Source organism: Oryctolagus cuniculus, chromosome 3 (assembly GCF_964237555.1).
Source record: "Oryctolagus cuniculus chromosome 3, mOryCun1.1, whole genome shotgun sequence".
NCBI classification, from domain to species: domain Eukaryota; kingdom Metazoa; phylum Chordata; class Mammalia; order Lagomorpha; family Leporidae; genus Oryctolagus; species Oryctolagus cuniculus.
Genome location: NC_091434.1, coordinates 86,428,902 through 86,447,383, shown reverse-complemented (window position 1 = coordinate 86,447,383; position 18,482 = coordinate 86,428,902). Strand labels below are relative to the sequence as shown.

The 18,482-nt window shown below is 37.7% G+C and overlaps 1 pseudogene; it reads right to left on the bottom strand.

Annotated features, from left to right (window-relative positions):
* Window positions 1-4,256: 4,256 nt before the first annotated feature.
* LOC100354526 (ribonuclease P protein subunit p29 pseudogene) lies at window positions 4,257-8,782 on the bottom strand (annotated as a pseudogene).
* Window positions 8,783-18,482: the final 9,700 nt, after the last annotated feature.

Here is an 18,482-nt window from a genome sequence, read left to right as displayed (position 1 = left end):
ACTACTGACTACACAGTACTATTCAGAGATAACAAGAACATGGAAAACTTACAGAACACATGGAACTTACAGATCTCTATTTATAAGGTAGAACAGAGGGAAAACACTCATAGGTTTATAAGAGTATATAACAAACATTGTGAATTATTGCTTATATTTTAGTCTTTATGTTACTAGGTGTTCTAGTTTTTTGAAAACTATATTTCAGTTTCTAAAGAGAAGGAAACAATTTATAGAATTCTTAAAATCTGCAATTGCCATGCATGTGTCCTTTCATATAAAATTTCCTTTTCTTACAAGGTGAGTTAAGGAGCAGGCATTTGGTGCAGCAGTGAAGTTGTCCCTTGGGATGTCTTTGTCCCCTATCAGAGTACCCAATTTGAGTCCCAGTTGTTTCACTTCTGATTTAGTTTCCTGCTAATGTACTTCTCAATTGGTGGCAAAAGCCAGGTCTGGGCCAGACCAAAGCCAGGAGCCAGAAACTGCATCCTGGAATCCCACATGGTTGGCAGGGAGCAAGGTACTGGAGTCACCATCCATTGCCTTTTCAGGTGTGTTAGCAGGAAGCTGGATTAGAATTGGAGCAGCCAGGACTCAAACCAGCACTCCAGTATGGGATGCTGATGTTGCACAGTGGCGAGTTAATAATTTGAATCATAACTCCAGCCTCTAGATAAATGAAATATTTTAAAAAGTTCATATTTCTTTTGTAAAAAGATTTATTTATTTATTTGAAAGACAGAGTTACAGAGAGGTTGAGGCAGAGAGAGAGGGAGAGAGAGAGAAAGAGAGAGAAAGAGAGAGAGAGAGAGAGAGAGAAATCTTCCAACCCCTGGTTCACTCTCCAGATGGCCACAAAGGCCAGAGCTGTACCAATCCGATGCCAGGATCCAGGAGCTTCTTCCAGGTCTCCCATGCAAGTGCAGGGGCCCAAGGTCTTGGGCCATCTTCCACTGCTTTCCCAGGCCATAGCAGAGAACTGGATCAGAAGTGGAGCAGCTAAACCTCAACCAGCACCTATATGGGATGCTGGCGCCACAGGCGATGGCTTTATCCACTGCCTCATACAGCCAGGCCCAGAACTCATATATTTTGTGTCCTCCTGCCTTAGTAAATAAATTCAACACTGGGCATATTAAATTATACCAGAATTTACTTTAAAAGTGGTTTAAAATAATTTTAGTAATTGTAAGACCAATACTCATATTCTGACCCTACATGAGACTGTATTGAAAGGAACAATAATAACAAAATAAGACAAATTTATTTTTTTACTCATTCATGTAAAGACCATAGAAAACAATCTATGTAACTATGAACACAGAATAGGTATTTCTTCTACTTAAGAAAATCATTCGTAATCTATTCCTGTGTAATCAAGTTTTGGTTCTATCCCTTCTTAACCTGAAAATTTGAGCCTGAGATAGTATATCAATTGTTATATGATATGTGTTTTTTATGACTTAGAAATTAATGGCTGGGTAATATAAACAATAAGAATTTATTATATCAATTTTTATGAATTAAATAGTTCTACTTAGCCAGGAACATATTTGGAAACCTTTGGTTAGTGAGGACTAAATTCTCCCTATCCTTATTTTGAAATGGAGAATACAAGTAGTTTTTATACCATTCTTATTCCTACTCAAACCAATTCAAATTCGCTTTCTCTGCTTTACTTATGATCCAGGGTATCCCTGGTTTATGTGTCTTAAGCTAATTGAGGAATTTCTGAAGCTCAGTAAAGCAAAGATCAATACTCAGAAGAAAGCCTAGAATCACATTTGTGGAAGATTGTAGACCTTCTACGTGAAATGCAAGGTTAGTTCTATATTTTCTGTGACCTAAAACCATCCTTAGTCCTTATGCAGAGTATTACATACAAATTTAATTATTTCTAGGGATTAATTTTTTTTTTTTGGTCAGAGTTGAAAATCCTCTGGGTTTCTTGCTTGGAAGTCTTACTATTTACTCAACTTAAGTTAGAATTGTACTGTCCCAGCATATGCTGAGGCAATTGTCATTTTCATCAATCCCCTTACTCATGGATCATTAAATTACAGCATTCTTAATTTTCAGACTATTAGTGCAAGTTTGGTTGTCTTGCAGAAATCAAAAAATCTGGCATAAAAGGACACTTCTGTTGCATTTCTAAATTTCCTGGCCCAGAACTCTGCTAATACTCTTGGGTCCCTGATCCTTACTGTTTCTGTAGTTACCTGTTCTGGTAATGATATGTAAGAGCAGTGTCAGATCTGAAGCAGTGTCCCAGGACAGTTAAGTGCTACCAGCAATTACAATTGCAATGTCTTGACTTGGCAACAGGCTCTGCCCTTCTGATCCTCTACTTAATGGTGACGTTTATGAGTCCAGTTTCCTACAAAAAATGTATGCAAAGATAACCTGTTCCTTTTCCCCAAACTAAAAAAAAAATTTCCTTGAGATTTGCATAACAGATCTTTGGATTTTTATACCATAAACCCTATATAAATTTCTATGATAAACAATACCAGGCACTTTTATAATTTTAAAAATTATGTACCAAGGGTGAAGTAGTATGTTAAATATTTCATAAACATCACATAATTATATTTTCTTCAAAATCAGTGTTTTACTGAAGGTTAAGTTGGGGAGATGTACATGACTATTCTTCATGACTGCAAGAATGACTTTTTTTTTTTAAGTATTGTCACTGATATATTTTAGAACTTCCACTACATGGCAATAATAGTCCAATTTCTGAGACTATATTGAAGTACCTGGATTGAATAATTTATAAAAGAAGCAAGTGTATTAAGCTTACAGTTTTGAAGGCTGGAAGTCCAAGTAGCGTGGCTGCTTCACATTGTGGTAGCAGTAGGTACAAGAAAGAGATGTCACATGGCAAAACAGGAAGTCAGAGAGACTGAGGAGGGTCCATTCTTGCTTTTTTTATGTACACTTTATCATATAAACTAACTCATGATCCCACAAGAAACCTTAGTCGCTCCTGAGACTGCCAATGACCCAATCACTTCTCACTATAGGCCCTACATCTGTATGGTTCCACATCACATTCCAGCAGTTCCACACCGGGGACCACACTTCCAACACATGAAGCCTTGGGGCACAAACTCAAACCACATCCAAATCATAGCAATGATGAAAACAAAAGAGCAGACTGACATTGAGTCATTTTTAAAAATATATTTATTTACTTGAAAGTTAGAGCTACAGAGAGGGAGAGAGAGAGAGAGAGAGAGAGAGAGAGAGGAAAAGCACATGAATCCTAACCCCTGTAGCTCTCCTAACCCCAGACTGTGCAAGGCTGGCGCCCTCCCTATTCTCACGCCAGTCCCTGACCTGTTTTTGGCCTTACAGACACACTGAAACACAGAACTAGAATCAGACTGAAAAGTCACATTTTCCAGTAACAATAATGCAACCAAGATGCCAAAAGATTCCATTGCTGGGGACTGTGGCTTTCCTAGCTGCTGGACCCTGGAAAAATATTGCAGGGTGTCACTTTCCTGCAGGCAACCCACCTCTGGGATCTAGCACACTCTGGAATGACAGCACTGTTGTAGGTTCCATCTGTCTATACCAGAACAACCACTGATAAGCACAACTAGACCTGGCATCTTGCCTGTGTGGTCCATGTCACCTCACATCTAACTCCAGAAATAAATGAGCTGTAAGTCACCTAACAACTGCCCGATTTTCTTTCACCTTTCCTGAAACAGCAAAGTAAACCGTAGCTAGGTCAGAGAGCACAATAGCAGGCAAAGTTTGAAGGAATGTGTCAGGCCTCACCACTGTGAAATACAGTGCTAGAGACAAGTGCTTCCCAAAAGACAGGTAAAAAGCACCATCCAGGTGCGACTTTGGATAGCCCTTTCCTTCCAACCTGGCATTTAGAACAGCAGGGAGACTTCCTTTACAGTCTGTTTGTAATGACATGTAAGCTTCATTGTGACAGAAACAATTGATTCTTTAGAAGACGCAGGGAAGTATGAGAAAGAAAGACCCTAATAACCCCATGCTTCCAGTCAACCAGTCTTCTCTCTCCACAGGGGTAATGCAAAATTGACTAGAAATATCAGTTCTTCTGTTCCCTGATTTTCTCCCTCCATACTCTGTGTGGCATCCCTTGCTACTTAATTAAATGGCCTTAACTCTGATTTTCACTGGCTGGAGAGAGTCAAGAATCAGAATATCTTCACTGCAAAGTAGGCATTTAGGGTATTTCTAATTCTCAGCTGTCTTGAACAACCACCTTAAGTAGCAAAGAAGGGTCCACATCTTGCTTTGAACTTCTTTGCAGATCATTCAGTTGACTGCAACTGGAATTTGCTCCGGTAAATGTAGGGAATAAAACCATCTAGTTCCACAGTGAAGACTGGGTTTATTGCGGGCATAACTGTCAGGCAATCTTCTTTGGTGATAATTTTAAATAGGTCCTTTGTTTCCTGTAGAAGGATTCCTGTGACATCTACATACAAGGGTCATTTGGGTTTTGCTACTAAAATAATAGCTCCATGAAGATCTGCCTTTAACAGCTTGGCTTGAATCATCAGGGGCTGCCTGTCTGGCTTGAGACCATTGCACAGGTCCTGGACATACTGTTTCCAAAGTTCATGTAGTGGGAGATAAATACTTTACCTCTGCTGCTCTGGTTTAATGTCAAAGAACCACAGGTCCCTCCTCAGCCTGGCAGACAAGCCTTTGGATTTCCTCCTCCTTCTCCTCCTCCTTCTCCTCTTCTTCATCTTCTTCTTCTTCAAGATTTTTCTTTACTTATTTGAGAGGTTGAGTTATAGAGAGAGGGAGAGACAGGGAGAGAGGCCTTTCATCCACAGGTTCGCTCCTCAAATAGCTACAATGGGTCAGAGCCAGACTGATTTGAAGCCAGGAGCCAGCAGCCTCCTCTAAGTCCTCCAAGTTGAGGCAAGGGCCCAAGCACCTGGTCCATCTTCCACTGCCTTCCCATTGTTATAGCAGAGAGCTGGATTAGAAGAGGAGCAGTTGGGACCATTGCACATATGGGATGCTGATGCCACAGGTGTAGGCTTAGCCTACTACACCATAGCGCTGGCCCCCTGGATTTTTTTTTTTTCTCCTTCTCCTTTGGTTTCTAACAGGTGAAATACTTCAGAACCATGGCCTTGTGCTGCATCTCGTTCTCTAGTGCCTTCTGGCTCATGAAGGTTTCTGTTTCAGGAAGGCTTTCACAAACACCTCAGCCCACTGGGCTCCCAGGTGCCGCACATCAAATCCTGTTTCCTCTTTCTGACATAAGCCATAGTCGATCACACTCTTCACTCTGGGGCCCTTCCAGTGCACTCTGATGGCGTCTCCTTCAGCTGCTGTACACTCTCTCCCTTTCTACATGGTATTTACCAGCTCTTCTTCATTGCAACCACTCTCTTGGAAATCTCCAGTGGAATGGATACTTGCACTCAATCCTGAGCTACCCAAGAGACCTTTAGCCATTCTGAGCAGGTGAGGTGAGATCACATTGTGATTTTGATTTGCATTTCCCTGATGGTAACTGTTGTTGAGCATTTTTTCATGTATTTGTTGGCCATTGTTTTGAGAATTGTCTTTTGAAGTCCTTTGTCCATTTCGCAACTGGATTAGTTGTTTTTTTGTTGTTGTTGTTGTTGAGTTTTTTATGCTGCTGATATATTAGGGATATTAATTCTTTGTTGGATAGGTGGTTTGAAAATATTTTTTCCCATTCTGTTGGATGACTCTTCACTCTGTTGATTATTTCCTTTGCTGTGCAAAAGCTTCTTAGTTTGATATAGTTTGTTTATTTCTGCTTTTGTTGCCGTTGCTTTGGGGGGGTCTTATCCAAGGAGCCATCCCCTACACCAGTGTCTTGGAGTGTTTCCCCTATGTTTTCTTCCAGCAACTGATGAACACCATTATCATCTGAACTCAGAGTGTTTCATACCTTCCTCCCCTAGTTAATATACCACTTGAGCTATATACTATTCTGTCGCTCCCCGTCTTCGTGGAGGAACGACACAGGACCCTGCGCTGTTCTTTTGTCTGCTCGGCCCTCCCCGGGCTTGCTGCTGGTTCTTCCCGGGTTGGCTACCATCCCTTCCACCTCCGTGGAAGGGCGGTTCCCCCTGCCACATTCCCCACTTCCGTGGGGGAGCGGCACACCGCCGGCCGGCTCTCTTGGGGGCTGCACAGGTGTTCCTTCAGATAGATGTTCCCCTTAGATGTTCCTGGTGCATGCCGTCTCTCTTCTCCTTTATAGTTCTCCTCCGCCAATCCCAACTCGGCTGCCCACACGCCGAGTACGCTGCTCTCCTCCAATCAGGAGCAGGATCAGCTCCTGGAGGTCATCACTCAAGTTGGCAAGAGGCAGCTGCGTAGAAGCTGTTTTCTTCTCTCCCAGCGCCATATTGTGGGAGAGCAGATGCATAGAATAAGTCTTAATTCCAGTAACCCAGTCCAGTCCGGGTTGCTCCCCACATATTCTCATCTTCTTTTATGAAATTCTAAGTGGAGGCAGAAACAGATTAAGAAATATCACAAAGATGATACTTATTAAAGAAAGATATTTTATAAGATGATATGTTTGACAAATGTAGCTTGCCCCAAGTTGAGTACCTTAATTACATCATCTTGATTATCTATTCAAAATACTTTTGTTTATTTTGCATAACAATTACATTAAGTAGTATTTAATGGGTTTGGACATAAATAATAAAAGGTCTGAGAGTCAATGGGAATGAAGTATTTTATAAAACTCTTTTATGTTAGTAGACACTTTGTGCCAAATGTTTTTTAAGGATGACTGCATATGAATTGATCCAGAGAATAATTGAGGTTTGGTGATAATTTGGATGATATATAGATTGAAATCTGCCTTGCAGTAGAACAGATGCAAGATTGAGAGAATATTTAAATGGTATGAAGGAACATCTGATATTCATACCCAAGAGATAAAATATTTACAATAAAAGTGACGTATTTTATCTACTTATTAAAATAGCCTTTGTATTATTCTCCCAGATAATTCTGAATTAGCCTTATCAGAATTTCTTCCAAAATCAAACAAAACTGTATTCTTTTTTTTCTTTTTTAAAAAAATTATTTAGTTATTTGAAATGCAGAGTTACACAGAGGCAGAGACAGAGCGGTCTTCCATCTGCAGATTCACTCCCCAAATGGCAGCAACAGCTAGAGCTGAGCCGATTTGAAGCCAGAAGCCAGGAGCTTCTTCTGGGTCTCCTAATGGGTTTAGTAAGGGCCCAAGCATTTGGGCCATCTTCTAATGCTTTCCCAGGCTATAGCAGAGAGCTGGATTGGAAGTGGAGCAGCTGGGTCTCTAACCTGTGCCCATATGGGATGCGGGCACTGCAGGTTGTAGCTTTACCTGCTACACCAAAGTGCAGTCCCCAAAACAGTATTCTTTTAAATTATGTTGCAAAAAACTTGTATTATTCCCAATTTTTTTCCTCCTCCTTTTCTTCCTCTTCCTCCTGCTCTTCTCCTCTTCATCTCTCTCTGTTTCCTTTTACTGCTTGTTCTTCACACATACTGAAAACACATGGTACAAAATTGTATATTATATATGGAAATAAGGGGAAAGGCTATTAGCATTAACATTTTCTTAAATGATTTCATTGAACACATAAGGAATTGAAACAAAAAAGTGAATCTACTGGATATTTTGAAACAAAATGATCACTATTTGTAGATGTTTTGCACAGCTTCAAACAGGAGGATGTAGATGTGAAGCCAAGCCGTTTTTATAATTGATCTATGGTAAGGGCTTTCCAAGCAAAATGAATTGCAATAAAGAAGGAAATGAGATTTTAGCGATTTTGAGAGTCCGTATGGAGATTGGAAAGATTGTAACAGAGCATATGAGCAAGTATATCAAAGGCACAAGTCTGAAGATAGTGTCAAGACATGTTACTAAGGCTTTTGAGCCATAGTAACTTAATTGAGTCTTACAGAGTAGTAGCTTGATCACAATTCCATTTTAGAAATTCCTTGTTTAAAAAGAAGCAGTATATGGAACAAGTTAATTGACCCTTGTTAAACAGAGGTCAGGGAAAAAACATTTAGCCAGCTAGTACAAAAATGGGGTTGAATGGACAGGTACAGTGGTTAAGATGCTGCTTGGGATGCCTACATCCTATACCAGAGTGCCTGGGCTTGAGTCCTACCTCCATTTCTGAATCCCCCTTCCTGCTAATGGATATCATAGGAGGCAGTAGGTGATGCCTCAAGTACTTGGGTCGCTGCTACCTGTGTGGGAGGCTTGTATTGAGTTCTCAGATCCTGAGCATCTGGGGAAGGTACCAGTGGGTGTAACATTTCTCTATCTGTCATTCTGTTTGTCTGTATCTGTTTTCCAAGTACATAAAAACTTATTCCAGTACAGTTTTTCACTATCATCACTCCACCAAAAATGTACTGATAAAGCAAATTTCAATCTTTATCTTTCTACATGGGGAAGATGTCCAAAATCCAACCATTTTAAAAAATCCTTTCTACTTCAATTCTAGAGTATTTTAGCATATGTTGCCTGTATTTTATTGGTTATTTGATATAAGGATTAGGGGAAAAGATGGAAAATTGAAGTGTATTTGTCACGAAGGTCAATTCAAAGGCATATTACTGAATTGGTTATTGTTATAGAAAAATACCATTTTTTTTCTAGATACTGTTTAATAATCCATATGAAATTCACCTCAGAATAATCCTTTGGAGGATCTTGACACTGTTGAGTCAAAGGCCTACTCCAAAAGATGTCAGCTCCCTTCTTCATAGTTGTACACATGTGAGCAACAAATGAATTCTACCAATATCCTCACCATGGAGGTCTAACATGAGAATTGAAAGTCCATAGTAAAAGACTGAGGCAAGATGCTGTCAGGTAGTACCTGTATGAAGATAGCAGAAGCTTTTTTTTAAAAAAAATCTGGCTTTTATAGAGATGGCTGCAACAACCAGAAATGAGGCTAAAAAATGACACTTAAAAGGTTTCTGATACATTCAAAAGTAATACCTATAAGGTATCTGGTACAGTCCGCTCATTAACCCCATGAAGTCCAATTCTTTTCTTCAACTCTCCTTCAAATTGGTGGTTAATTATATTTTCTCAAAAAAACTTAAAGCAATAGGTTTATGAAGCAATCTATAGTTTCTGCAGTTGTAGCTTATGATGTGGTACAATTCACATTTAAGAACTCCTTCTTGTGACTTGGTCTAAAGTTTTCTCACCTTTAGCCAGGTTTTAAGTAGCTTGCCTTGTTTCATTATGTAAGTTTTATACAACAGGACTTGAGTCTTCAATTGACTTGGATTTCTCAGTGATTGCATTCATTGCCCATTTACCATTGTGAGCACAAAATTATCAAGAGATGCTTCAGTGCATTATGAAATTCCAGATGTACTACTCTCTGCCCTTATTTTATGGAAGAAAATCTAGGTTTGATGATATTTGGGGCTAAGTATCCCTTAGTAACTTATTGATTTATCTCCTGTTACATTGGCATGAGTAGTTCCAAATAATCAAGTCTTGGTGACTTTTTGGTGGAAGCCTTACTCGACTGGGAACCAACATCTCTTATCCAGTATCGTCTACAATTTCAGATATCGGAAAAATACAAATTCTTCATGGGCATCACTGGAAGTAATGGTGAGAGAAACAAACTCCACATCTTTGCTTTACATCTTGAGATGCTTTATTCAAGCTATTAGGACACAACAAAAAATACATCATCAGTTAGCTCATTGCATATACTACATCCTAGAACAAAGTTTCCCATCTCATAGAGTGTTCGTACCTAACTGACTAGCCAGTCAAGATTTCAATAGGTAGTTCTACTGTTTTTTTTTTTTTTTTTTTACTAGCCTGCTACTGTATAATGAGAGAGGCAGCCCAGAGGTCCTTTGGTAGTGGACATGTAACAGAAAAAATCTTAAAACTTTTTTGCAGATATCTTTCCTGGTCAGGATAAATTATAGCCTTCTCTAGGTGAAAAAGGATCAAATATAATCAATGTGCTTAACAGTATCTTGATGGTTCCATTGAGAAGTGTTGATACATTGAGGGCACAGTATCACTTTCTGTGCTAGCAGTGAGAGTGACTAGCTATCCTTTGTTAAAAGAGAACCCATGATCTTGGGCTTATGCATAGTGTCGATCCTTGTGATTATAGCCACTTATGCTTGAGATTACTATAACAATATATTATTCATGAGTCTCATCAACAAGATTTCTGAAGGCCTCACCTAATACCTACAATAACATCTGCTTTACATCCTAAACAACCATGGTATTATTGGGATACATTTAAGGATTATACTTCACTGCTATATATCTGGAAGATGAGCAGTAAGGGGGTAAAAATGTAAAGAAGAAAGGAAGAAAGTGAAAAACCAAAGCAAAAGAAAAAACAAATCTTTCAAAAGTAAAGAGAGAAGACACAAGTATACTATTTCTTGTTCATGTAAATATATCTATGTGTGGCATCATAAATATATGTGTATATATGTGTATCATAATAAAAAGAAATTATAGAGTTAGTTAGAAATATGTGTTTTGTAGAATTCTATGTTACCTTAAGTGAAAATGGAATGTGGCAAAGTGATGTGTTCAGTATGATTCTGTATCATTGAAAACAAACAATATGTATAAAGAGGGTGTCAAAGAATGTAGAAAAATCTTTCATATTAATTATTCAGATTTTGGGGGAATGATAGCTGCAGGGGAAACAGGAGAGTGATATGTATCTTTCTCTTTATATGTCTTTTCCCTGTCTTCTTTCTTTGATTATGCAAAAGGAAGGTGTTGTCAAATTTAAATATATATATATAAGTTTGGAATAAAGTATATAAAATATTTAGATTGGTTTATTAATTTGACTAAATACTTTGGTTTGCCTTCTTCAAATTCTGAAAGTTGTTTGAAATAAAAGAATTCTTATGAAGTTAAAATACAAAATAGGAATAGCTAATGAAGCAGAATCATCACAACTCATGAATTACTTAAAGCATCTATGTTATCTAAATATAATTAAAATGTCTTATTTCTAACTGAATGATTAAGAGGATCTTCTGTTCGAAAGATCAAAGCAAAAGTGGCTCCAGCTGACAGAGCACTGTGGGATTTGGATGGACTTCTGCAATAATTTCTGAGGCTAGTTCCTACTCTGTAATCTATTTTGTGAATTCTGTAGAGAATAACTGTCCCTGTAGTCACTTGAGAGAAGCAGAGTTCAGGCAATCTCATCCTTGGCTGCCCCAAAGTGGTTAACCCTCTCTCCTTTCTGTGCACCTATTCCAGTTAGCACAAAGACACTTTTCATTACTTCCTGGAAAACTGCAGCTTCAGAATCTTCAGGATTTTCAGATAACCCTAAGATCATCATAAAGGGACTTTGAGGCATCCTACAAAGCTCTCTCACATAAACACTAATTGGATAGAGATGCCAGGCTTTTAAACTTAAGCTCTGTGTGTATTTAAGGCTGACCAAGGTTTAATGTGGAAAAAGAGAAAGTAACCTGCTTCCCTTCACTCATTTCTAATGTGAACTCCAGGAGAGAAATTCTCTAAAGACCAGCTTCTGAAGTTCTGAGGCGTTTTTGGTTTGCTCCCTATTTTTGTTCTGACTGGTAATAATGCAGCGAAAAATATCTCTGCAAAATCCCACTGAATCCTTTAAAAAACCAGGAAGGTGAAAATTGAAGACAATATTGATATATACCTACATTAAAAATGGAAAGGATGGGTGAGAGTGTGGAAGGATGGGATAAAGAAAAAAGATAAAGGAGAGAGAGAAAGAGAGAGAGAGAGAGAAAGTTTAACAAAGAAATAGCAGCAGAGAACATAAAATAACCAGACTGAGTTCATATTTATCTCAAATAACTGTGGTCTTTACAATCTGTATTTGTTAGCTGGAGCAATATACTAGATTGACAGTACTGGCTAAAGAAGTTAGAAGGCTTATCTCTTTGGATATTACAGGCAGAGGTGAAGAGAAGTGAGTGAAAATAGAAGAGTTCAGACCTGAGAATATATAAACAAGTACATGATGAAGCTTCTTGATGACTTTAATATTGGAAAACAGGAAAAATGCAGTTTTCTCATGTAATGGACACTCGAAACATGCTAGTGGTCTGCTTCCTTTATGAGGAAGCGAGTTTGTGTCACTCATCTCCTATATAAAATTGTAGGTGGGATTACTGACTTCCTAAAAATCATAGAAAAGTCAGCATGCTGAGAGATTTTCTTGCATTATTTCCACAAAAAATAATAACGTGGAGAGAAAATACTGAATAGTGTAATATCAGACCTGAGAAGACAAACATTTGCAGATTCATATCCCTTATATAATTATAAAAATCAATATAATAATTTTTGAAATATATACTAAATATCAAATTTTTGAATGGGAATATACAGCATAAATATTTCTCATTTTAAAGATTTATATATTTACCTGAGAGGCAGAGTTAAAGACAGAGAGAGGAAGAGACAGAAAGACAGGTCTTTATTTTCTGGTTTACTCCCTAAATTGGCACAATGATTGAAGCTAGGTGGATCTGAAGCCAGGAGCTAGGAGCTTCCTCTAGGTCTTCCACATGGGTGCAGGAGGCCAAGCACTTGGGCCATCATCCACTGCTTTCTCAGGCCATTTTGCCCAATAGTTTTGAGGATGTACAGTCTGAGTCTGAGTGGCCCCACTGGTTCAGCATCTGGTGATGGTTTTCTTGCTGAGTAAATCCTGAGACTGTGCAGAGTATCATACGGCAGGAAGGAGCAAGTGTATGCCTATATTTATGTGATATCTTTGTATAGCCAGCAGGATTTAATTATCAGGGCTCCCTAAGGACCCAATAAAATCCATTCACTTCCTAAGTGACTTATTTAGACACCAAAACTGGATTAAATTTTCACCCTTTCAATACGATTAACATTGAAACTTGGAGACCAAATCTTTAAATGCAGGGGCTTCTGGGGGAGCATTCAACATCCAAACTCACATCTCAACCATAGCAATATTACTATGGATGTTTGTCTTCTTTATCATAGGACATTAAAAGTCTTTAATATTCCTGTCAATCTTATATGCTGGGACTGGTGCTGTGGCATAGTGGGTAAAGCCACCCCCTGCAATGCCAGCATCCCATATGGGTGCTTATTTGAGTCCCAGAGCTACTCTGCTTCCAATCCAGCTCTCTGATATGGCCTGGGAAAGCAGTAAAAGATGGCCTAAGTCCTTGGGCCCCTACACCAACGTGGGAGACCCAGAAGAAGCTCTTGGCTCCTGGCTTCGAATAGGTGCAGCTCCGGCTGCCAGGGCCAATTGGGGAGACAATCAGCAGGTGGAAGACCTTTTTCTCTCTTGCTCTGCCTCTCCTCTCTCTCTGTAACTCTGATTTTCAAATAAATAAATAAATAAATCCTTTAAAAAACATATACTGACAAGTGCTTTATTCAGAAATATTCAATGATGTAAATATTTAGTATAAAATTTACATATTCATGTAAGCAAATTTCCATTAATAAGAAATAGGCAACTTTCCTTTGTATTTTACTGATAAATAGTCACTTATACCTCAGCCTTCCAGAGAACTTACAAAGACACATATGTGAGCTTCAAATGAATTTGTATTTTCCCCCATCACTTTCTTAATGGAATTGGAATCAGAAAACCACACAAGGGCATGAACTGCATCTTTAAAACTTTTTTTATATATCACAGTCAGAAATAGAAACAATTAACCATTACTTACAGTTATATAGCACTCTGTTTAAAATTGATTAAATTGTATGTTACCCAATTCTACTACTAAAAGTACTTATAAATAGCTCCTGCTTTCTCATACACTGCATTGTTACTTCTACATTTCCATTGTCTTTCTCAACCTCCAGTTCCACATTTATCTTGTTTCATTACTGCATCTTTAATTAATATGTATCTAATTCAATCTGAGAAATGATAGACCACTGTCATAAGAATGAATACCAGGATAAGGGCCTTTGAAAAATCACCTGTCCTTTATAAAAGCAATGAGAACAAACTCTGGAAATTAACCAAAGACATAGAGCAACCTAGAGTGAATCTACTCAAGAACAGTGGAAGAATCATAGTAGGAACAGTGAACTTTATGCCACTTTGGGTTGGCCTATCCTCACTTCTACCATATCTCCCCAGACGATAGCTTTGAAAGTGAACAGCCTACAGTTAACAGTGAACATCAGCAACCTGGCAGCGACAGGATGGAGAATAATATATTTGGCTCTTCAAAGTCCATTCCCCAGAAAAATTTCATTATGTGACATATATGGCAGTTTTGTGAATGACCCCAGTCACAAGGCTTGTTTTTTGACCTGAATCAGCATTTGATTTTGTGAACAACAGTCCCCCCAATCCTCACCCCAACATATTTCAATAACAAACAGTGGCAATCATGGCTGTGGCAGAGATGAATAGTTGGGACCAACAATAGGCTAGCACGAAACCTTATGCAGAAAACCTTGTGAACAACATGTCTATATTGAGTTTCAAAAGCTTTGAAATGTTTTTAGGAAAATGGAAGCCATATATTTGTGTGGGGCTCTATGCATGCACATGCCCTGACAAGGTTCTGTGCTCCCACCTCCAACTGATCTTCACAAGTACACAGGAATGAAAAGCTAAGGATGATCTGCTAACTGCCTACTTGTATTTTGAAGGAACTCAAAATACCAACATAGACTCTCAGCAGCGACTGGGCGACCTATTGGTCCAAGAAGCAAAGGGAAGTTCTGTCTACTTAATAGCTGAACAGTAAGCTAACTGAGTAAAGACTTTAGTGTCCACATGTGACAACAAATAAAGATTACATAATCATTTAAGAAAACTAACTGAGCAATACAAACACTGTTCATAAAGTATCTCTCCTTAACCCTGGAAATGTAAAATGTTCACAAGAATGCCCTTGCCCCCGGGGGAAAAAAGCTATCAATGGCAAACATCCCCAAGGAAGATCACATGTTAGATTTACTGCACAAAGACTTAAGTGCATTATTTTAAATCTGTCTAAGAACTTAAGGAAACCACATCTGAAGATGGGAAGGAAAATATAAGGTTGATGTCTCACGAAACAGAATATAGAGACAGAAAATGTGAACTCTGTGAATTCTGTTATGAAATTACAGTTACTGAAATAAAAATTACACTGGGAGAGGCTCAATAGTAGGTTATCCTAGGCAGAAGTAGTAATCTGCCTATTTGAAGATAGATCAACTGAAATAATCCAAGATGAGGATGAAAATAAATAAATATGAATTTATATTCAGACATGTGGGAGATGAAGCTTGTCTATATGTGGATATTGGAAATCATAGAGAAACACAGAGATAGAGGGGGAGAGAAGAGGAGAAACAGAAGTAAAAGTAGTATTTGAAGAAATAATGCATGAAATTTCCAAATTTCAGGATTAAATTTCAAATTTAGTCTCTACACATAAGAAGCTTAACAAATACCAAGTTGAAAACTCAAAGTAATCCATATATAGACAAAGTATAATCAACACGTTGAAAGAAAAAAGAATCAATCATTAGCAAGTTATCCTTAATAAGCATAGTAACTGACTTAAAAATAATAAGATACATTGTGGTACAGTGTGCTAAGCTGCTGTTCACAATACCTGCATTTTATATTGGAGTGCCAGTTTGAGTCCCAGCTACTTCACTTCCTATCCAACTTCCTACTAATATGCCAGAGAAGATAGCCAATGACAGCCCACAAGATTGGGCCCTTGTTATCCACGTTGGAGACCAATGTAGTGTTCCTGGCTTCTGGATGTGGCAGCCATTTAGGAAGTGAACCATTGAATAGAAGTTCTCTCTTTCTTTCTCTTCTCTTTCTGTCTGTCTCCTCTCTGTTACTCTTTCAACTAAATAAGTAACTCTTTAAAGAGAAATCATAAAATTGAGATGGGTATAATACAATATACTCAAGGTACTAAATGGAAAAGATTACCAACCATGAATACTATATCCAACAACGTTATCTTTAAAAATTAAGGAGAATGAAAACATTCCAAGACAAATCTGAGACAATCAATTAGTAGACATAGTCTAAAAGCAGATGTAGTCTAATAGAAAATAAAGAGATCTTTTTAGATTGAAAAGAAAAGACAATAGATGGTAATGAATCAATGTGGAGAAATAAAGGCCACCAATAGCTAAAGTTTAATACATAAACAAATAACATAAGTATAATATATTTTTGAATACTGTGTAATATAATAATACATTTCATTTATAGGCATGTAATGTACAAAGATGCAATGTATGTGCCAATAAAAGCACAAATTGGGTAAGAGTTTTATAGAAACAAAGTTTCTACACATAATTGAAGTTAATAGTAATGTAAAATATGTCATTATAAATTAAGATGTTAATTATAATTCTAGAAAATTCACTGGGAATAAAACTCAAAAATAGTATGGTAAGTAAATGATGAGATAATAACTGACACATTTGAAAAATTCTATTTAGCACAAACTAAGGAAGTGATTTGTAATAAGAAAACAAAATAGAAATAAGAAATATGACAACAAACAGGAGGGTAGAGATTTTTCCTTATCTTCATTTTTTTTATTTTTTAAATATTTATTTTACTTATTTGAAAGACAGAGCTACAGAGAGAGGTGGAGACAGAGAGAGAGGTCTTCCATCCGCTGGTTCACTACCCAGATGGCTGCAACAGCCGGAGCAGCACCAATTTGAAGCCAGAAGCCAGGCTTCTCCCGGGTCTCCCACATGAGTGCAGGGGCCAAAGGACTTGGGCCATATTTTTACTGCTATCCCAGACCATAGCAGAGAGCTGGATTAGAAGAGGAGCTGCTGGGACTAGAACCAGCGCCCACATGGGATGCCAGCTCTTGAGGCCAGGGCTTCAACCTGCTGCGTCACAGCACTGGCCCCTTTCCTAGTCTTTAATGACATTAAATGTAAGTCAATTTATCAAAAGGCAGAGATTATCAGAATGAGTTTTTTTCAAATTTTTTTCCCTTTAAAAATTTTTATTAATAATTTATAGGTAAAGTTCCAAGAAGACAACCAACCACATTTCCCTCGGTCCCGAGCTCGTCCCCAGTCCCCCATCTCCTCCTTTCTCTTCAAAATGTTTTGCAAAGACATAATTTTAACCACTAGGTCAAATGCCAGTCAGCAAAGACAGAATTTTAATTCATTCTATATTCAAAGGCTTACTTCACCACTAATCATAATATTCAATAAGTAAAAAGTAGGAAAACTACAGTTCCACAGGAGAATAAACAAGGACTAAAATGACAATAATTTCCTAATATGACCATTTCATTCCTATACATTTTTGGTATTTTATATTAACTGCTACATATCAGAGAATCCATGTTTGTTGTTTTGAAATTGGCTTATTTCACTAAGCAAAATAGTTTCCAGTTGCCTCCATTCTATAGCAAAAAGCAGGATTTCATTTTTTATGACTAAGTAGTAGTATAAGGTATATATATATATATACACACACACACAATATTATCTTTATACAGTCATCAGTTGATGGAAATCCCGTTTGATTCCATAACTTGACTATTGTGAATTGAACTGTAATAAACCTGGAGGTACAAATAATTCTTTAATACGCTCATTTCATTTCCTTTGGTTAAATTCTCAGGAATGGGATTGCTAGGTCACATGGTAGATCTATTTTCAGACCTCTGAGGAATATGTATATACTGTCTTCCATAATACTTGTACTCATTTATGTTCACCCAAACAATGGATTAAGGTTTCTTTTCCCTCATATTCTCTCCAGCATTTATTGTTGATTTTTGTAGGATTGTCATTCTAACTGAGGTAAGGTAAAAGCTCATTGTGGTTTTTATTTGCATTTCTCTGACGGCTAGTATATCAAGCATTTTTTCATGTGTCTGTTGACCATTGGTATTTCCTCCTTGGAAAATATCCTGCTCATGTTCTTCGCCCATTTATTAACTGGATTGCTCGTTAAGTGTTATTGAGCTTCTTGAGCTCTCTATAGATTCTGTATATTAATCCTTTACCTGTTGCATAGTTTACAAGTGTTTTTTCTGATTCTGTTGGTTGTCTTTTCACTTTGTTGAGTGCTTCTTTTGCAGTGCAGAAGCTTCATAGCTTGATGTCTATTTGTCCCATTTGTCTATTTTTGCTTTGATTGCCTGTGCTATTGGGGTCTTTTCTAAGAAGACTTTGCCAATACCAATGTCTTGCAGAGTTTCCTTGATATTTTCCTCTCTAGTAATTTGAGGGTATAAGGTCATAGATTTAAATGTTGGCCCATTTTAAATTGATTTTTGTTTAAGTTATAAGGCAGCAGTCTTGATCCATACTTCTGCATGCAAAGATCCAATTTTCACCATTTGTTGAAAAGACTGTCATTTCTCCAGGAGTTGATTTCAGCTCATCTGTCAAAGATTAGTTGGTTGTACATGTGTACAACTTCAGA